Raw genomic sequence first — 19301 nt, forward strand, 5'->3', positions numbered from 1 at the left:
AGGGGACCCTCCCCACGGAGGACCGGGGAGACTCTGCGTGGGCTCCGTGAGCACTGCTGTGTCCCGTCGCTGGGGAGGGCGGGACAGACACGCAGAACCAGCAGCTGGAGGGCAGCAAGCTGTGGGGGCTGAGCTCTGGGTTGGGGTCCCAGCGGGGCCCCCAGCATCTGTGTGTCCCTGGGTGGGTCACCGTGGGCTCTCGCTCTGTCCACCGAGTCGCTCTTGTGAAAACCGTGCACACGCTGAGTCTCTGAGGAGGGTCCGGGCGAGCTGGTGGTGATACTCCTGGGAGTTTTCTGTGCTGTGCACGTGCACGCGGTCCTACTTGTCTCGTTGCCCCTCGCGGAGTCCTGCCGGTGATCCCGGGGCAGGACAGAAGGTCCCCCCGAGTCGAGAAAACCGAGACCCGGAGAGGTTAAGGCGCGACCAAGCCCCCGACGGAGCCGCCGAGCCGGGTCTCCGGGGTCACCGTCTGCCCTCCCTGCCCCGCGAGCCTGTCTGCCGAACTGGCGATAGCGCCCGCTTGTTTGGAAACCCCTGAGCGTTAGGCACCTGCTGGCTTTCACGTTTGCCGCAGATGCTTTGCTGCTGGCTCCACGCGGCTTCATTTCTGGAGCTAAATTCCACACCCAAGGGCACCATCTTCCGGACGTAATTCAGCGTGCCCGGGGCCTTGGTTGCCCTAATAATTCTTATAAGTAATTACAGGGCGTCCCTGCGGCCGCAGAGCTCACCCGAGGGGCCACGGGGCCGCCAACGGGTTGAAGCGCTGCTTGAACTCAAACACGGTGGCTCGGACCTGGTGAGCAGCGTGGGATCGCCTGGCCCACTCCTTTCCCTTCCCACGTGGGGAAGGCTCAGGGCAGGGAGCGGCTTGAGAAAAGTCAGCAGCGGCAGGGGTCAGACCGGCACACGCCCGGGACGCACCGCCCAACTCGTCGCTAGTAGGCTGTGGTGTACCACCCCTGGAGTGACTTCCGCTTTGCGGTCCTCACGGGTGAAGGCAGGGCGGGCACGGGTTTTCTGTAAGGGGTGGGGTGAGTAACCCAGGCTCTTCAGGCCGTGAGATGCGGGTTGCAGCCGCTCACCTCCGCCCTTGCGGTCCGCAGACAAAACGTAGGTAGATGGGCGTGGCTGTTCCAATAAAGCTTTACTTATGGAGGAGGGGTGGGGGGGGCCGGATTGGGTCTGCAGGCCACGGTTTGCCTGCTCCTCGTGTAAAGGTGACGTTTTTTCCAGGATCTCATCTGCTGTCCGTGGAGCATCTGAAAATCCCTCCTTTTGCCAAAAAGCCCCCGACAGGACGGTGACTGGCCAGTCAGGGGTGAGGGGGCCTCTACCACAAGGTCCAGAGTCGATCTGTAAAGTGCCGGGCCGGGCCCCTCGACGGTTCCTTTATTCCGCGGCATGCTTTCCGTGTGTGTGTGTGTGTGTGTGTGTGTGTGTGTGTGTGTGTGTGCCTGGCCGGCGACAAGGAGGTTGGTGAGGGGAACAGGATGGGGCTCCTGTGTCTGCAGCCCGCTGGCCCCTGTGCCTCCCCTCTTAGACCTTGTCCCCCTGGCTGGGAGCCTCCCATTTCCCGTTTGTCCCCAGTGCTGGACTGGGGCCCCTGGAAGGCAGCCCTCACCTGTTGCTGCTGTGACCCTGGGCCCCAGGTGGGGCCTCGTGCCGCAAACGTGCTCAGTAAGGGGCTGTTGAGGGAACGGCCAGATGTGTGAGTCCTGGCTGGGGCATCAGGAGCCTGGAGCCAGGGGCCAACCTTCTGGATGGAAGAGGGCGGCCGTGCAGAGGTCACACCTGGGGACGGAGAATCATCAGGTCTGCTGCTGAAAATGCCTTCGCCCAAAGCACCTGTTCCCCGGGTTGTGGAGGGACGAGAAGGCCCTGGTGCCATATGGATACATCAGCCAGGGACCAGGAGAGGGACCCTGGCCTGACACACCCACCCCTCCTATCCCAGCACTCCAGAAGGAGCCGGACAGGCAGGCACACAAGTAGGAGGGGAATCTTAGCCTGTGTGGGTCCAGTCATGTCCCTGCTCCCAATAACCTACGTGCTGGGGTCCTGACCTCAGTCTCTCAGCCCGTGACCCGATTTGGAAAGAGGTCTTGACAGATAATCGCGTTAAAATGAGGCTTTCAGGCTGGAGCCTGATCCAATATGACCAGCCTCCTTTAAAAAAAAAAAAAAAAAGTAATAATAATAAAGAGGAAACTGGGACAGAGGGTGCAGAGGGAAGAGGCTCCTGGGAGGGGATGGGGACAGTGCCTACGAGCTGGGGGAGGGGCCGGGGGAGGGGCCTGGAGCAGACCCGCCCCCTCCAGCCTCCAGAACCCGAGATGCGGAGATGCCACCGCTCTGCAGCCTACTCGGTGCAGTCCGCGGAGCTGTTCCGACAGCCCTGGGGTCCTGCACCCCGACACGGAGCCCAGACGGGGCTCCCCTTCCTCCTGCGCCCTGTTTCCGGTGTCCCCAGCTGCGTGGCGTGGTCCGTGGCTGCTCACGCGCACGTGTTACAGCTACGGAAAAGGGAAAACCTGGCGCCCGTCCCCGGCTCCCAGCCAGGAGGAAACGGCAGGTAGACCGGCCCGTCCGGAGCCAGTCACAGGAGGACGGAGCGTGTGGAGAGGTGCCCTCCGGGCTCTGGGCACCACGCGATTGAGGACCGGCAGGGGGCCTTGGCTGCGTGTCCAGCACAGAGCACGGGTTCCCGCCGCGTTCATCCTGCCGCACACTCACGGCAGGCTCCGGGTAACGAGGCCACCGGCACCGTGATCACGGAAAGGGCTGTTTGTGCCTGTTGTCTGTCTGCTTTTCTCAGTCCACAGGGCACATCCCACCGGACTCGGCCGGTGGGCAAACCCCGCTACGGAGTCAAGGGGCCGCGTTCTCTCCCTCGGGACACGCGGCCCGACTCGGGTTTTACCATTTTTCGCTCTGGTTATGCAAAATGCGTGCTTCCGACGGGAAAACAACAGACGGGCTGTATTCAAGGCGGCCGACTGAACTCGTTCAGTTGTCCCTCCGTTTCCACTTCATCCCAGCAAACGGCTGTGTGTTTTCACCTTCTTCCTGCTGTAAACCAGTGTACTTTTCCCACCTGGTGACCGTCTTTAGCCTGACGCCTCGCGCTCTCCTTCTTGTCCTGTAGCTTTTAGCCTGGAGACTGTGCAGCAGCTGTGCAGGTGGCACCCCTCCGCTGGGACCCAGCGCAGCGCCACCTGCTTCTCCAGCCCCAGCTCTGGCAGACCCTGGGGAGAAAGGGTCTCAGCTCCTCCTGGAACGGAAGCCAGAAACGGGGGCGGGGGGTCCCCACCCTTCAGGAGCCTCCGCTGCTCCTGGTTCTGTGCCCCAGGCCACGTGCGGGAGCTGCATGGAGGGCAGCTGGGGGTGTGGAGCCCAGGGGCTGGGACCCCAGCAGGGCGCTGCGGCCGTGGCTTCACGGGGTGACACGAATGGGACAGATGCCAGCTGTGTGGATGGACAGAGGGATGGGCTGTGGATGTGCCTTCTCCTCACTGGCTTCTCTTCGAGAAGCTTCTCTTCTCGAACCAGGGAGCCTGGAACCCCCTTCCTTCCCGATTCACTGGCGGAGGCCCCAGCTTGGCGTGTATTTCAGTCACAGGGATATTAATTTCACTGGGTTCTTAGGCCATGATGCTCCATGAATCCTGCCTTTCCCGAGCTAATGGGGCAGCATAAATAACTCCAGGCGACGCAGTCACTGGGCAGCCCCCAAGTCCGGCCGGAGTTAATCAATCCTTGGCCGACACGTCGCTGGTCAGGGGTTGTGTCCGTTTGGGGCTAATGCCATCGGAGCAGAGGCCGCTGCAGAGAGCCTGCTGCCCTCTGGTCAGAGGGAGGCGGCCCGGGAAGTTAGGGCTCTGGCCTGATATCCCCTGTGACCCAGAGACAGACAGAAGTTCAGCCGGCTCCCCGAGTGAGCTGGGGCCGCCCCAACCCTCCCTCCAGGACCCCATCCACCCTCCCTCAGCCTGAGAGGGGGTCCCCACCAACGGCTTGCCCCCCATCACTCACCCCTGCGGCCAGTTGTTGTCCCCATCTCTCACCCCTGTGTCAACTCTTGCCCCCGTGTTTCACCTCTGTGTCAACTCTTGATCCCTGTCTCTCACCCCCTTGGCAGCTCTTGACCCCTGTCTCTCGCCCCTGTGTCAACTCTTGACCCCTGTGTCGACTCTTGACCCCCATCTCTCACCCCTGCGTCAACTCTTGCCCCCGCCTCTCGCTGGCTGATTCTTAGTTTTCACATCACTGGGGGGCCTGGCCCTGCCCAGCCACGGGGCTTCTTCAAAGGACTCCAGGCGTGAGCACGAGTGAGTCTTAGACCAGGGCCTGGCCTGTCGGAAGTGGTCTTGCCCTTGGGGACCTCATCTGTCCCCGTGCTTGGGAAGCACCCATGGTGCCCTGGCCTCCCACCCAGTACCCCAGGGGCGGGACTCAGGCCCGTCAGGACTGTGGCTCCACCTGGGGTTCTCCGGGTCCTTGCAGGTGTCAGCCCTCAGCTCCTCAGATGCTCGCGGATGGTGGACCCCCCCCCCCCCACCCGCTTTGCTGCTAGATTGGGTCACCTGTCAAGTGTCTGCTAAGCCCAGTGCTGGGGGCACCCTGACGGCAGTGGAGAGAGGGTCCAGGCGCCCGGGGGCACAGGGCCCTCCTCACTGGTGTCCAATTCACAGTCTACAAGCTCCCTGGCCCCTCCTTGAGACCCCGTTGAGCCTGTTTCAGGGCCCGGGGAGACCGGCGGGGGGCGCCCTCCCCACGCCACCGGGGAAGCCGGTGCGGCTTGCAGGGCAGACTCGGTGTGCACAGACGCACGCGGTTAGGGCGGCGGGACCATCTCGCGGCTGCCAGCTTACCTGGCCTCCCGGGCCTAGAGCGCTGTGCTCCCAGCCCTGCCCCTCGGCCCACTGGCCGCTCCCCACAGAGGCTGAGCTCAGGCCACTTGCTGGGGGCGGGGGCAGCAGGGCGCCTGGGCCACCGGTCCCTCCTCCCCCCAGGCTCTGAGTGGGAGCAGGAAGTCTGCGCCTCCAACACGTATTTATTTTAGAAGTCATTGGGACAAACCCAACTCCCAGAGATCCGGGCTCAATTCATTAAGCTTAGATGATTAATTACAGGGTAATTAAATATCTGATTAAATTAATCCTAAGGTGTTTAAACATTGTTTTGCAAAGAATGTTTGCTCATTAATTAGAATGGCTAAATGCGGAATTAAGCAAGGGGGGTCGGGGTTACGGAGGGACGAGTGGGGCTTCTCCCTCGGAGGCTCTTCCCTGGAGTCCCCCCTCTCTGTGTCCCCATCTGCAAATCTGTGCAGGGAGGAGGGAGCCTTCAAGGAGCCCGGGAAGGACTGGGGTGAGGACACGGGGTCGCGTGAATGTGCGATGAGGCGCACCTCCGTGGGAACTGAGGAGAAGGGGCGGGGCTCCGGGAGGTCAAAGGGAAGGGATGACGTTCAAAGGAAGATGAAAAAGACCAAATGTTTGGTAACAGGTGTTTGCTGGGCTGTCCGGAAATGATGGGGCGCAGGGGACCCTGATCAGACGGGCCAGCTGGGCTCCTCCCCGTCCCCCCGCCTCGTTCAGAGTATGACGTCGTTATCCACAGAGATGGCGCTCTTCCTGAATTTTTCTAAACTTTTAGGCAGTTCGGGGGAGGTCAGCTTTCTTTCTGAGTTTTTTGGGCCTTGGTTGTTTTCAGCTCAAAATGATCTGCACGCCGCCTTGGCCCATCTTGGGCTATTTGTTTGGGGCCCTGGCAGTGGTCTGGGCAGAGCAGAGAGTAGGGGACACTGGGTCAAGGACAAACCTGGGTCCAGGGGCGGTGGGACGGGAGCCTGGAGGTGAGGACGTCGAGTGCAGACGGCACTCACCAGCCTTGTTGGGGGTCCGGGGGGCAGAGACGGGGTGCTAGCTGGAGGGAGGTGGATCGGGAAGTGACAGGCCGTTTTAGAACAGAAATCACGGGGCGTGTCTACGCTGTCGGCAGAGATAGTGGGGCCCTGGTGGGCAGGGGCGTGTGCGGGCTCCTTTCTACCGATTGCGACCACTTCCGGGTGTATTTCTTCTGCTCTCAGGGTCCCGGGGCCTCTCACCGCCCTGGCCGGCAGCTCTCCCCGGGGTGAGGTCACCTGTGGAGCCCCGGACCTGCCCCACCTGCTGGGGGGGCCCTGCAGGCACAGCTGCTCCGGTGACCACAGCCCATCGGAAGAGCTGTAGTCCTCGCTGGGTTCTCCCCGCTTCTGCACCACAGGCTGTGGGACCCTGGGCCGGTCACTTCTCTAGCTCCGGGGGACACCGGCTTCCCCCCAGGGCGGAGCGTCTCTGCACCCGTTTTGTGAACTAGCCTCTCGACTCCACCCACAGCCCCGCCTTCCGGGCAGGTGTTCCCACTCTTCTCCGGCCCCCACATCTGTCCCTCCCTCCTGGTCCCGTGTAGGTCCTGTACCCCAGGGCCTCCCCCATCCAGAACGGGGTCAGCTGGCCTTCTCCCCCGTTTCAGCCTCTCCTCACCTGGCAGGGCCCCTGGGCCCCCGGAGCAGGGCTCCACCCGTCTCCACGTGCCCCATGGGGCCTGGGGCCTGCGGGCGGTCAGAGCCGCAGACGCTCCTGGGGGCAGGGCGGCCGGACCCCCCCGCTAGAGTCCGGGCCACCCCCGTTCCTCTGGCGCCCGCCCACCCACCGCTCTGCTCCGCATATGGGTCACCGAAGGGATGAGGAGGTTCGGCTTGCTTCGTGACAGTTAGACCAAAACGGAGTGAGGGCAGCGCAGGATTCCCTGTCCCCTACGCAGCCTGGCAGCCCCACACGATCTCCATGCCCGGAAGCTTCAAGTTGCTTAAAACAAATGCACACGTGACTCCCTTGGTTGTAGGTGTCTGAAATCTCTAGCTCGGGCTTGAAAGAAGAGGAGATTTCTTACAGGAAAGCAGTGTGATGTGGTGAAGAGAACTTCGGGTCTGGGATCATATCGGAGCTCATTTGGAAATTTCTACTCTGCCGTTTCTTAGCCGCGAGCATGTCAGGCAATGTATCCGTCCATCCGTCTGTCACATGGGGGCTGTCAAATGGACCTGCCCCACAGGTCGGACGTGAATTCTAGCGTGTCTGCAGGAACATTTCGGAAATCTGTGGCCTCGGGATGGTGGGGCGAGGTGGTGACTCGGCTCGCGCCGAGCTGCCTCAGCAGCGGGAATGGCGCTTCCCAGGAGCCGTCCTGTGCTCTGCTTGGATCCCAGGGAGGAGTAACTGTTCTGGCTAATTGGAGCAGAACAAAAGTCCTCCCCCCGCGCGGCAGAGAGCAGCCAGGGAGCGGATGGGGGCGGGCGGGTTCCGGAGGAGGCTTGGCTTGGCGGCTGTCTGCAGGAGAGCCCATGGGAGGCCCGGGAGGCACCGACTGTCACCAGGGCGGCCGCAGGAGGGAGAACAAGAAGAATGTCCGGGTGCAGAGTGTGGGGTTCTCCTTCCCCACTTGTACTTGGGCCTCAGTGAAATTTAGTCAAACGCATCTTGTTTTTCTTTCAAAGAGAGACCGTTGGCAATTAATTCTCTGGTCTTGGCAAGTTTCTTAAATCAAGAGCCACTCTTGCAGATGCTTGGTACTATTTCACCACCGTCATTGAAACCCGCTGAGCCACCACTGCCCTGAAATGCTCAGAGGCAGAAAGCGGTCTATCCGAAAACACCTTCAACTGCCCGTGTGTGCCTGCGCTCTGGCGGAAGAATTTTCCTCTGCCCTTCAGGCTTCTTCCAGCTGGTCTGAGCGTCAGAGCGACGTGAGACGGACTGACAGGAGCAAGTCGGACAAAAGTTTGATTACACGTGTGCCTCCTGCTTATACCCGAGAGACCGAGGAAAACGTTAACTCCGGGAAATGGCCAAAGCCGTCACCTTAAATACCATCTTCGGCTAAAGACAGAAGGTTGGGGGTAGGGAGTCGGTGATGGCAGGTTGCCAGGGAAGCACAGTGAACAAGGGTGAGGCTGTCATGCAGATTTGAGTCCATGCCTCCTGCCCCGATTAGAGTTTCCCGGGGTTTGGAGTCACCCCTTCTTCCCAGCGCAGCCAGGGGGACACCCTTACAGACCGAGATTCCCTCGTACGTGGAAATGGCTCTTACCGAAGGGAAGCTTCGTGCGGGCTCCCGGAGCTGCTCTTGTGTCTGCATTTTCTTGAAAACCGGCCGCTTAAGATAATCCGTATGCCAGAGGGGCAGACCCCGGGGTGGCAGAATTTGCTCCCCTGCACTGGTCATCACACAGCTGCGGGCAGCTCTGAAGCCTTTGTGAACCAGGACGCATCTCCTCAGAGCGAAGACTCGATCAGACCACGTGGGGGCCGGGGGCGGGAGGCCTGGGGCGGGGCCCCCGCTCTGCCGCTGCGGGGGGTTCTCATGATTCGTTCAACGGGCAGGATGAGGTAAGGGGTGTGAAAGCACGCTCACAGCTACCTGGAAAATAACGCGGTAGCGTTCAACCTTTTAGAACAAAGAAAAGCTTGATGGAAGGATTCTTCCACAGGGTGACACGTAAGTAAGAAACGAATCAGCACCGGTAAAGTAGCTTCAAAACGAGGAACAAAAATAAATTCCTCTTATCATCCCACTGACAATTAACGAATGGTAATTAACGAACAGCCAAGCAGGTTCCTAAACAGACTTAAGGTAGTTCAGCTCGATCTTGTCTGGACATTCTGGTTAATTCATTCAGGCAAGATAAAATGAACTGGGGGCAGGGAGACGATGCGGGAACCTTGGTATAGATTGTGGACAAAGGAATCGGCAAAAATCCACGAACGAGGGTTTAAGAAGCATGCGGGCTGTGCGTGAGCGTCGATGGTCTTCCTGGGTTCAAACGGTAGCTAGAAGATACAAAGAAAAAAATCCATTGATAACAGAAACGGGACGACTAGTTCTGACCTTGCCGCACACCGTTTGCGTCCAGCCTGGCGATGTTTGCTTGGCCCCCGCCAGTAACCGAGCTCACCCGCACCCCACGTCCCACACCCCAACCCCGACCTCGCCACGGCGGCTTGCTGTACGTGTGCGTCTCGGGAGGGTGCTTCCCGCCAGTTTCCCAGGTGGCGCCCGGCCCCGCGACGTCCACTGCTCTGGTGACCGGCGGGGCTACGCGTTTTCCCAGCGCCGCCAACACGGCGGGGGCCCCGCGCGTGGACAGCCTGCCCGGACGCGGTGCTTATCGTCTGCGGGGTCGTCGCATCCCGCTCTTACCAACGGTCACGAGCCCTCGCTTGGCATAGCCATCAACCCTCCGTCCGCCCCGGCTGGCAGCGACCCCCACCCCCCCGCGTCTCCTGTCGTGCGGGAGTTTTCTCTTTGTTCTCGCTACCATCTGCCCGTGTTTCCCTCTGCGGTTTCTTGCTTTGCTTCAAAGCTGGGAGCGGTCTTTCTTCATGAGGATGCTAAATATTTCATTTTGTGCTAACTTTTCTATCTTTTGTAAAAGAGATTTAGCTCTTGGAGGCATCTGCTTTGGCGTTGGGGGCGGGGGGACTCGATTAGGATTCTTCCGTGCTACCCAGTTTCCCAACATCATGCATTTTTAATTATTTTTTAATTATTATTTTATAAAGCGTTCTAACGTCGAACAGGTGAGGCCTTCTGTCTCGCTCTTTTTAGCCCTCAGATGTCCTCTGAAACCGTCATCTGTTTGCTTCTCCAGAATCCACCGCGTCCAGGAAAATACCGTTGGGACCGATCCGAGGGCAGCTGTGTTTGCAAGCTAAACTAAACCGGTGACCCGTTCTCCCCACGGCTTGTGTGCTCGTCTTGGGAAGGACCTCGTCTCTCACCTTGCCCTCGCCCCACAGGGTGCAACTCTCTTCACGAAGATCGGGTATATGCTCTGTTTATTCCTAAGCAACCGTTGTTCGCGCTGGAAGCCCTGGCAGAGGCCCTCCAAGACTGGTGGGGTCCACGTCGCGGCCCCTTCCCCCCCACAGCCCCTCCCTGGGTCCGCCTGGGCGCCCAGTTCTCGGGTCCGGGCCCCGCTTTCCTTCTCCACGGAAGTGTGCATCTGCACCCCGGGTGTGCACAGCCGGGCCAGCAGCTTCCCGGGAGCCCCGGAGGCCTCTGCAGGCCCCCCTGCCTCTGCAGAACCTGGCCGTCTCCCCCCACAAAATTATTGCTGTGGTTCCCCAAGCGACCCGCTCTGTCCGGGTGACCTGGCCGGGGCAGCTCAGCCACGGGGTCAGGGCCCTCAACGCCGAGGCTGGCAAGGAGCCTCCGGGCCCCACGCAGAGCCAGACTCAGACCCTGCAAACCCCGGGCAGGGACGGGTGCACGGAGCCCCTGCAGGGAGCCAGGAGCGGGGGTCCCCGCCCTCAGAGCAGCTACCCCATGCCTGCAGGCACCGGGGGCTCCGGGCTGGGCTCTGAGACCCCCTCACTCCTACATTCCGGAAGCTGCGTGTGTGCATGTATGCGTGTATGTGTGTTTGCGTGTGTGTCCGTGTGCGCTCCTGTGCACGTGTATACACGCGTGTGCTTGTGTGTACGTGTGTGCACTTGCGTGCTTGGTTGCCCGTGTGTACATGTGTGCAACTTGTGTGCATGTGCGTGTGTGTGCGTGCACGCGTGTACCTGGGTTCCTCTTACCCTTCCCCCTTCGTGCCGCACGCAGTCCTGGTCGTGTCCCGTGTCCCGGCGTCTGTGGGGCCTGCCCTCGGGCCTCAACCGTTAACTGAGCTCGTTGTCCGCGTCCCTCCGTCCGCAGGACCGTTCACGGGGCCCGAGGGCCCCTGGGGAGGGATCCTGCAGACAAAGGAACCACCGCCGGCCGGATGGCGCTTCACGATGTGCGGCATGCCTCTGCACACACTTGTCTGTGTGCTTCCCTCCCACAGAGGGATGGTCTCCGCTCAAGCTGGTCTTAACCCGGAAACACACCATCCCTGCTTCCCGTGCAAAGCCCCACCTGCCAAATACGCCCCGATCTTGCAGGTTCTCCCAAAGATGCGGGACGCGCGGGGAGAGACCGCGTGCGCAGGGGGTGCTTTGCCGGCGGTGCTGCGGGAGCGGGTGTCCTGGGGTGGACCTCATCCGCTCGGGCTGAGGGACAGCCTCTCCTCACCGGGGAGGGGCTCTCCGGGGGTCTCGCCCCGAGCGGAAACCCTGGCCCGCCACGTGGCGCCAAGCAGCTGTGTTTCTCCCGTGCAGGACGGGGACGGGGACGTGGGGTCCAGGCTTGGTATCCCCGCAGAGCGAGCTGCACGTTCAAGGGGCTCCCGCGGGTCTGCGGTGCCTGGCGAGGGGGCAAGAGAATCTTCCAGTGGGTCAGACTCCCTACCGCCCGCCGGCCAGGCCGCCGTCCCCTCCAGGCCAGCCCCACACCGCCTCCTGCCTGGCGGGTGCTTCTAGGTGACACGGCACCTGTCGCCTGCATGGCTCTGCGGAAGGGCCCCTGTGTCCCGCTCACCGTGTCTGGGGTTCATCGTGGGCTCTGCAGTTAGTCTGTCCCCACGGCTCCTGCCCTCACGTGTCACCCACATTGCTTCCTGGTCAGGTACCCCGCTCCCTGTTCTTCTCTTGTTCTGGGACCGTCCTGCCTCGTGGCCCTGAGTCCTGAGCAGGCCCACTGGCTGGTGGCCCCTGCCTCTGACACAGGTAGCGTGGCGGGGGGGGGAGGCCCTTCCTGGGGATGTTCGCGGTCACACGTGGCGGCCACCACGCCCTGGAGCTGTGTCCTGTGCCGGGAGACGTGGGGTGGCTGAGGATATGTCCGTGCATCCTGGCTGCATTTCTCAGAAGTGCCAGGTAACCCCGGGGCCCAGGGAAGGGGATTTGAAGGTCCGGGATTCAGACCAGCTCCAGTCTGGCATTTAGGAACCCCAGAAACCCGGGACAGCGGCTGCGTCTGGACTCAGACTCGGGCCAGGAGTGGACGTGGGGGTCTGTCCTCTGTGTGGAGACTGTGCTGGCTGCTCATTCCTTCCTCTGCTTCTTTTTTTTTTTTTTAATTTTTTTAATGTTTATTTATTTATTTATTTTTTTTGAGACAGAGAGAGACAGAGCATGAACGGGGGAGGGGCAGAGAGAGAGGGAGACACAGAATCGGAAGCAGGCTCCAGGCTCCGAGCTGTCAGCACAGAGCCCGACGCGGGGCTCGAACTCACAGACCGTGAGATCATGACCTGAGCTGAAGTCGGACGCGTAACCGACTGAGCCACCCAGGCACCCCCCTCTGCTTCTTCTTAACCTCACACCTGCCCGCCCCTCACCTGGGCATTTAAACACATGCACCTAATATTTTCTCTCACTCGTACGCACAGCCACTTGGTCCTTTTGTTCCCGCTCTACTGGGGCTCGATAAACGGGGCACGTTGCAGGCATACGTTTCGGTCAGCCTGCCATGCACTCGCCCACGAAACCATCAGCAGTGAGGACCGTGAACACGCACGGTCACCGGGAAGGTCCCTCCTGCCTCGTCCCCGCCTCCAGCTGACCGCCGACCTGCCTTCTTTGACTGCGGATCGTCCGTGTTTTCTGGGGTTTTGTAAGTGGAATCCTGCTGTGCCCTGTCTTCCTTCCCTCTGGCTTGAGCCCCCCTCGTGGCCTCCGGTCTCAGTACTCGGCTGAATCGTACTCCATCCCGTGGACACAACTGGTTTATCCACTCACCTGTTGGTGAACGCTCAGGTTGTTTCTAGTTCGGGGCGATTGCAAATAAAGCAGGTGTGAACATTCACCTGTGAGTCATTGTAAAGCCACGGTTTTGCATTTTTCTCGGGTACAGTCCGAGAGGGGTGGAGTGGCCGGATTTTATGGCAGGTGTGTGTTTAACGTTCTTTGTAATTGGAATTTTTACTGAGGTGATTATAGGGCCACACGCGGTTTTAAGAAATAATGGAGAGATCCTGTGTGTTTTTACCCACTTTCCTCCCGTGGTGACGTTCTGTAAAGCTGAACTGTGACATCCCGGTCAGGACGCTGACACGGACTCGGTCCGCGTGTCGGGTCTCCCACGGCTGCCCGTACTGAACTGTGCATGTGCGTGTCACGCGTGCAGACTCGCCCGTCCGGCACCCCGGTGGCCAGCCTGGATGTGGTGTGTCCGTCCCAGAGAGGACCCCTGCTGCTCCGGCCACATGCCCCCCTCGCGCCCTCGCCCCCATTCGTGACCCCGCGCCATCACCCACGGGCTCTTGATTTCTGAAATCTTGTCACTTGCGAGTGTTGTACGAGCGGTTCCGCACGGCACGTGCCCGCGGGGCCCGGCTCCTTCCCCGGGGAGCCCTCTAGGCGCCGCGCGCCTCGGTCCTCGGCTCCTGGTTGTGGCTGAGCGGTGCCTGCGCTGGGGGTGCCCCTGACCGTGCGTCCGTCCGAGGACATGCAGCTCGACCCCGTGTGTGGCTCCTGTGAAGCAAGCGTCTGTGAACGGGTCTGCACAGAGGTTTCATTTCTCTGGGATGAAAGTCTAAGCGCGCGCTCGCTGGGGAGTCTAAGAGCAGGAGCCGCCAAGGCGTTTTCCAGAGTCACTTCCCGCCTTGCAGCCCCGCCGGCAGTCCGTGCCTGAGCCGGCGTGTCGCATGGGTGGCATCCGCTGTGGCCGTCCTGGTGGGGGTGCGGCGCTGTCTCGCCGAGCGCTCAGTGCGTTTTCCCGACGACTCATGACGTCCAGCTTCGTTTCACGCGCTGTTTCTCATTTATATATCGTCTTTAGTAAAACGTCAAATTACGTGTTTTGGCTCATTTTCTTTTTCTTTTTTAATTTTTTTTTTGAACGTTTATTTATTTTTGAGACAGAGAGAGACAGAGCATGAGCGGGGGAGGGGCAGAGAGAGGGGGACACAGAATCGGAAGCAGGCTCCAGGCTCTGAGCCGTCAGCCCAGTTGGCTCATTTTCTAACTGGGGTGCTCGTTTGTTCTTTGCTGCTGAGTTCGGAAGGTTCTTTCTCTTTTTTTTTTTTTTTTTTTAATATTTATTTATTTTTGAGACGGGGAGAGACAGAGCATGAACAGGGGAGGGTCAGAGAGAGAGGGAGGCACAGAATCCGAAACAGGCTCCAGGCTCTGAGCCGTCAGCACAGAGCCCGACGCGGGGCCCGAACCCACGGACCGCGAGATCGTGACCTGAGCCAAAGTCGGATGCTTAACCAACTGAGCCACCCAGGTGCCCCAAGGAAGGTTCTTTCTCTATTGTAGACACGGTTTGCAAACACCTCCTCTCAGTCTGAAGCTCGCCCTTTGTTCCGTTTTACGAGTCTCCCACATTCTGGTGTGCTCCCGCCTATCCAGTCTCCCGATTTCCCTTCCCTGAGCCCTGCTGCTCTTTGCCTGGCTTCAGGTCTTGAAAAGACCTTTCTCCAGTTCCCCCCCCCCCCCAAAATGTTATGGCTTTGCATTGTAATTGAATCCCGTGGTGCATTCCGAGTTAATTTTTGGACGAGGCGTGAGGTGTTAGATGAGGTACAGTTTCTGCCCGTGAATGTCCTCCTTCCACTGAACTGTCTGTGTGCCTCCATCAGACGTCAGTGATGCGCTTTTGTGGGCTGGGTTCTGGGTTCCGTCCCACTGATCTGTCTCCCCCATGGGTGCCACAGGCATTGCCTTAATTACTGTGACAGTGGTATCGAACGGTGATCCCCCTCTCTTCCTCTCGGCCAAGATCGCTTTCATTATGCTGGGGTCTGTGACTCCCCGTATGCGTTTCAGAATAAGCTTGTCCACGTCCGTGAAAACCTTGCCGGTGTTTTGACAGAAACGCCATTAAACCCGGAGATCGATGTGGGGCTCATTTAGCTCCGTTAGATGAATGTGGCTCATCTGTCCGTTTCTTTGGGTCTTCGTGATGTCTTCCGTCAGCGTGTCGTAACTTGCAGCATGCCGACCCCGTGCACCTTTTGTTAAACGCGCACCTAAGGATTTCATCGCCTCCGAGGTGGTTGTAAACGGCCTTGTGCTTTTAATTTCGGTTCCGGCACATTCGTTGTTAGTGTAGGGAAATGAAATGGGTTTTGGGAGTTGGTCTTGTAGCCTGAGAACGCGCTGAGCTCATATATCAGAGTGTTTTGTTGATCTCTCGAGATGTTGTGCCCAGTGAATCACGTCACCTGCAAACAGAGACAATTTACTCCTACCTATCCGGACCGTACGTCTGTTCCCCTTGCCTGCTGCCGCAGCTGGGACTTCCAACACCGAGTCAGACAAAAACGTGGGGACATCTGTGCCTCGTTCCTCGTCTTTGGGAGAAAACACCGTTTTTAACCATTAAATATAACGTGAACAGTTGCTGCTTTGGTAGCTGTTTTTTATTGGCGAGGTAATTCCATTCTATCTCTGACTTCCTGGTTTAAAAACAAATTGTGAATATTGGATTTTGTCGAGTGCTTTTTCTGCATTAATTGATACAGTCATAGGAATTTTCTTTAGTTTGTTGGTTCCGTGGATTACATCGATTCTTTTGAATGTTCAGCCAACCCTGGGTACCTGGAATAAATCCCACTCGATCGTGATACAGAATAACATTCACCTCCATCACACGTTGTTGAGAATCTTTGCCTCTTAATTCATGAGAGATATTAGTCTGTATCTTTCTTTCTATGGACTCTGTCTGGCTTTGGTATCAGGGAAATAGTGGCCTCATAAAATGAGCTGGCAAGGGGTGCCTGGGGGGGCTCAGTCGGTTGAGCGTCCGACTTCGGCTCAGGTCACGATCTCACGGTTGGTGGGTTCAAGCCCTGCGTCGGGCTCTGTGCTGACAGCTCGGAGCCTGGAGCCTGCTTCGGGTTCTGTGTCTCCCTCTCTCTCTGCCCCTCCCCCACGCATGCTCTGTCTCTCCCTCAAAAATAAATAAACATTAAAAAAATTTTTTTAATGAAATGAGCTGGCAGATGCTTCCTCCTTTTCTGTTTTCCGAAAGAGACTGTGTAAAGTTGGAGTTAATTTTCCCCCAGCTCCAATGCTGTGTGATTGACAAAGAGTGTCTCTGTTTGCCGTGAGCAGCGTGATGTTTTCCCGTGTGCGCACACCGTGAACTGCTCACGTCCATTGGCGGACGGAGTGGTTTCTGTGTGTGCTGAAACGTTTGTGATTTTTCTGTGGGCAGATCCCCAGTGGGCACTGTATTAGTACGGGCTGCAGTCACGCTGCGCGTGGGGTTTCCAGAACTCCGTGTCGCTTAACTAAAGCCTTGTCCCCCTGACCCGGCATCTGCCCGTTTACCCCTGGTCCCTAGCAGCCGCCACTCTGCTGTCCGCCTCTGTGAGTTCGACTTTCAGAATCCACACGTCGGTGAGACCAGTCTTGTGCCCGGCTCGTTTCGTCCAGCGTGGCGTCCTGCAGGGTCACCCACGTCGTGCTGAATGTCAGGAGCTCCTGCTGTGGGGGCTGAGTGCCGTCCCACCCTGTGTGTGGGCCACGTTTCTGTTACCCACTCGTCTGTTGGCGGACGTGTGGGTGCAGGTATCTTCAAGATACGGGTTTTCATTCCTTTGGGTAAATACCCAGTAGAGGGATTCCTGGGTCGTCGGATAGCTCTATTTCTAATTTTGGGGGACCCTCCACACCGTTCCAGAGCAGCTGCCCCGGTTTGCACTCCCACCAACAGTGCACGGGGGTTCCCCTTTCTCCGCATCCTCGCCGGCACCTGTTTGTCGTGTTGTGGATTTTAGCCACTCTGGCGGGTGTGAGGTGGTGATCAGTGTGGTTGTGATGTGTATTTCCCTGAGGATCAGTGATGTCGAGCACCTTCTCACGTGTCTGTTCACCGTCTGGGGGTCTTTTTGTGAAAAGGGGTTAATTTTTTTTTTTTTTTTTTTTTTTTAGCGTTTGGTAGAATTCTCCCATAAAACCATCTGGGCCTGGTGATTTCTTTCAAGAGGGATTTTAATTATGAATTCGGCTTCTTTAACGGTTAGGGGCCGTTTAGATTGTTTCTTTAATCTTGGTTAAGTTGTCTGGAAATTGGTCCATTTCTTCTGTTTGTATTAGGAGTTGTTTGTAACAGTCCCTCGTTATCCTTTTAATGGCTGCGTGAGGTACACGTTCCCCATTTAATTCCTGATATTGGACAACTGTGTTTCTTTTAATTTTTGTCAGTTTTGCCAGAGGTTTGTAAATTTTACCGACTTTTATCCAAAGAACCAGATGTTTGTTTCACTGATTTTTTTCTACCGTTTCTCTATTTTCAGTGTCACTGACTTCTGCTCTGGTTTTTCTAGTTTTCTTCCTTCTCTGGGTTTATTTTGCTTTTCTTTTCCGGTTTCTTGAGGTAAGGACTTAGCTGATGGAGATGAGATTGTCCTTATTTCTGGTGTATTCAGTGCTGTAACATTTCCTCCGAGCACCGCTTTAAAATCGTCATGTTCTTGGTTCTTGGCCTGATGAGCAGTTTCTGACCGTGAGCCGGACGTGGCCTCTCTTACGTGAGGAGACGCCAGGCCGTATGTGAGGTTCCTCCACAGCAGGCAATCACCCTGTTCCTTTTTGGACTGTGGTTCCCGTGACAATTGATTTAAGAGCTTGGACAATGTCACTTGGTCTGCTTGGTTCATCTGGAGCCACCGTTGCTCGCGTTGGTCCCTGCTGGTGGCGCCGGGCCCCGTGGACCAAGGGGCTTCCTGGTGGTGGGGGCTCCTCTGCCAGAGCCGCCTGCGCCCTGGGACATCCCGGCAGGAGCGAGGCATCTGGGGCTCGTCCTGGCCATTCCCTGTCAGCAGGACTCCCGCTGACGCCCCCCGTGGGTCATGCCACCGCTGCTTGCTGGCATGGGAGCCTCTGAAAAGGCATCTCTGCTTCCGTTCTTGCTGCCCCTGCCCCGGCTCTGCTCCAGCATGAGCTTGGCCTTCAGCCAAGACAAGGGGAGACGTGATTTCTGGTGCGTGCGCCACTCCTGGCCACGACAGAGAACAGACGAGTCACAGGTCCTGGGCAGAGGACCAAGGGCACAGTTTGGGTGTGAGGCAGGTGGGCCTCTCAGAGGCAGCTGGACGTCCTAGACCCGCCAGGCGAATTCTAGAAGGTAGGTGTGCCGTCCGGCTTGTGCCAGCGCCCGGCCTCTGTTTTCCCTGTTTCTGCCCTGGTGGTGTCGCAGGTGCACGGCGGTCCACCTAGACCTCTGCCTTGTCTTTCTTCTTTCTTGCTCAGCCCACACACTCGCTTCTTCTCCACTTGGCTCTCGTGGCACGGAGGTTTCCAGGAAGATGGCGTGAAGGCTGAGCTGTTCTAGCAGGAACTTTGAAAAGGATCGAACAAACTCCATCCCGTGCTTCCTCGGCATCCCAGGGCAGCTTCTAGGACTGCAGACCGTCCGCTGTTGGGCCCACCCCTGACCGCGTTCTTCCTCCTCCTCGTGACCCAGCCTCACAGCCTCCACGAGACTCCCGGACTGGGCCCCGGGGCTTTTACCTGCTCCACGTCTCAGATCAGCTGTCACCTCCTCAGAGACCCCTTCCCAGCCATTCCCTTCTCCTTTACCCTGTTTCTGGAGCCACAGCGTGTGGGCTTAAATCTCAGCAAATCTACCAGGAGGGAAATATTTGCTTCTCCCCCTGGCCAGGACAAGAAGGGTGACCCTCCCTCCCCCACCAGGACAAGAAGGGTAGGTGACCTCTGACCTCCCCCACCAGGACAAGAAGGGAAGGTGAAGTTCGGGAAGAGAGACCTGAGTACGGTTTTGGATTTGCTGAGTCGGTGGCACTTTTGTGACGTCAGACAGCTCCATATGCAAGAGCAGGGCCCAGAAAGAGGAGATGCCCGTGAGGGATTTTTGGGCCCAGCGGAGGGGCCTGGCGTCCCCATCGCGTGCGGAGAGCGCGTAGAGTCCGAAGACAAAGCTGGGGACCACAGCTGCTAGAGGCAAGGACTCAGCGAGAAACAGACACAGTAACGTCAGAGGGAAACAGGAAAGATGTACAGTGTAGTCCTGGGGAAAGAAAGCCTGTCCGTGCAAGTCACAAAAGACAAAAACTAAGAGCCCCAAATTCCACGAGAAGGAAGAAGACACACTGGTGGAAAATGGACAGAGGCACGGCCAGAGAGAACCCAGGGCGGGAGACACGCGGGAGCAGCAAACACAGGGAGTGTGGCCCACGTTCCCAAGAACCGGTTCTGGGGAAATCGACGAGCAGGGCTCCCCACCCGTCGGCCTGGCAAAACCGAAAAGAAGAAACGCGAGCACAGTGGAGCAGAAGGGACCCTCACATCCCGTTGGTGAAGTGTGTTTGGAGGGCACTTGGCAGGACTGTGGAAGCTCTGACCGGCAACGGAATCCGTAGTAAGAGAAGGCTCACGCACGCGACGAGACACGCCTGACCCATGAGGAAG

The 19301-nt window shown here is 58.5% G+C and overlaps 1 long non-coding RNA gene across 2 annotated transcripts in view; it reads left to right on the forward strand.

The window, feature by feature from the left end:
- Window positions 1-9930, forward strand: part of LOC113595933 (uncharacterized) — a 40145-nt gene extending 30215 nt beyond the window's left edge. For both annotated transcript variants that reach the window (XR_008293932.1, XR_003416608.2), the window contains one exon: window positions 9701-9930. This is a non-coding gene — a long non-coding RNA (uncharacterized LOC113595933). The remainder of the gene's footprint in view (window positions 1-9700) is intronic.
- Window positions 9931-19301: the final 9371 nt, after the last annotated feature.

Source organism: Acinonyx jubatus, chromosome E1, assembly GCF_027475565.1.
Source record: "Acinonyx jubatus isolate Ajub_Pintada_27869175 chromosome E1, VMU_Ajub_asm_v1.0, whole genome shotgun sequence".
Classification (NCBI taxonomy): Eukaryota; Metazoa; Chordata; class Mammalia; order Carnivora; family Felidae; genus Acinonyx; species Acinonyx jubatus.